The following is a 1,716-nucleotide window of genomic DNA, read 5'->3' on the forward strand; positions in this document are numbered from 1 at the left end:
TTCCAGCTCTCCCTTGGGGGCCCCCGCAAACGTTTGGCACCGCGAAGCAGCGCCGCGATTTATGGAGTGAATCGGACCACAAAATGCATGTGTCCTCCGAGTCTTTAGGTTTTCGTTTCACTTTTCTTGCCGCCCGGACGCGTCGTTTAAGCCCTCCAATGGCGACGCATTTCGCTCGTGAAAATGGCACTTGTAACCTGATACGTTTCGTGTTAGCGCTGGACAATGGTCCACGGAATGGCTAAACATCCTTGTCAAACGAGTCCGGGTGAAAGTCGAGAAATTTTGGAAAGTGCTTGACTTCAATAGCCTTGTGTTTAGGCGGTTTTTTTTTCTCTACACTTCTGGTTTTCTTTCGTTTTTTCGTTCTTTCTTTCTTTCTTTTTTTTTGCACGTTCGAGACAAAAGAACCCCAAGCTGGGTTGCTTTCAGGATCTGAAATATGGTATTTAAACAAGTGTTTGATAATGTAAGAAGAAACTGAGTTTAAGTTTAAAAAAAACGGCAAAAAAAAGTTTTATAACAGTATACACAATAAATACCTGTAGCTATGATATTTCAGACGGAGAGGAACAGGTAAAGAATAAGAATACAGGGGCAGATATAGAGCTACTAAGACATGTTGTGTGTGGAAAGGAGGTTGTATGGGAGAGTATTTGTGTATGAATGTGTGCGCACGCACGCCCGTGCGATCGAGCGCGCGTGCGTGCGTGCGTGTGTGTGTGTGTGTGTGTATGAGTGTGTGTGTGTGTGTGTGTGTGTGTGTGTGTGTGTGTGTGTGTGTGCCTGCGTGTGTGTTTCTTGAAATACCTGACCAATTTGCCAACATCTGCAGAATAAAAATTGTCTTATCTTATCTTATCTTATCTTATTCATCTCTCAAACCAGTTTTGACATATTGTTAACTTGCTGATGATCGTGGAAATTTTGCCACCGATGGAGGTCCACTCTTTGTCCACGTCTTTTTTCTTGTTTTCGATTTTCTCTTTCAACGGTTTTGGGGACTTCGTACCTTGAACGTGGAAGAAATATCGCTGATTGTTGGACATGTGTGTGTGTATGTGTGTGTATGTGTGTGCGTGTGTGTGTATGTGTGCTTGTATGCGTGTGTATGTGTGTGTGTGTGTGTTTGAGTGTGTGCGTGTGTGTGTGTGTGAGTGTGTGTGTGTGAGTGTGTGTGTGTGTGTGGGTGTGTGTGTGTGTGCGCACAGCTGTATCTACCGCTTAGGTTTGCTGCAATTCTTTTGTACATTATTTTTTTCTGCTTATTTTTACAAATTTTTTTCTGAACGAGTTACGACTGCAGGCTGGATCGTTTGCCAAGAAGAATGTTCTTTTATTTCAATATGAATATACGTATGAACTTTGACTTCGACTTGAATACATCCTCTTTCTTGCACAGTATTATGTTATACATTTCTTGGAATCCTGAAGCACTTTTCCTTCGGTTTAGTACATGTACCAGTATCTCACTATATTTTATGTGTGTTAGCATTCCAGATCTCATAGAAAAATATTTCATCCATGCTCTTAGGTCGATCTTCATGATGATAACGTTTACTGTTACAATAGTTGTGAATCTATCCTTAGTAGTCAAGGGTAGGCTAAACCACGAAGGAATTCAAAGTCTCGCCTGGCGACAAGAAGCAGGCTTGAAGAGAAATGGGTGGAGTAGGAGGAGGAAGAGGAGGAGGAGGAGGAAAAGGACAGAAACGT

The sequence above is a fragment of the Aplysia californica genome, unplaced genomic scaffold (assembly GCF_000002075.1).
Source record: "Aplysia californica isolate F4 #8 unplaced genomic scaffold, AplCal3.0 scaffold00004, whole genome shotgun sequence".
Classification (NCBI taxonomy): Eukaryota; Metazoa; Mollusca; class Gastropoda; order Aplysiida; family Aplysiidae; genus Aplysia; species Aplysia californica.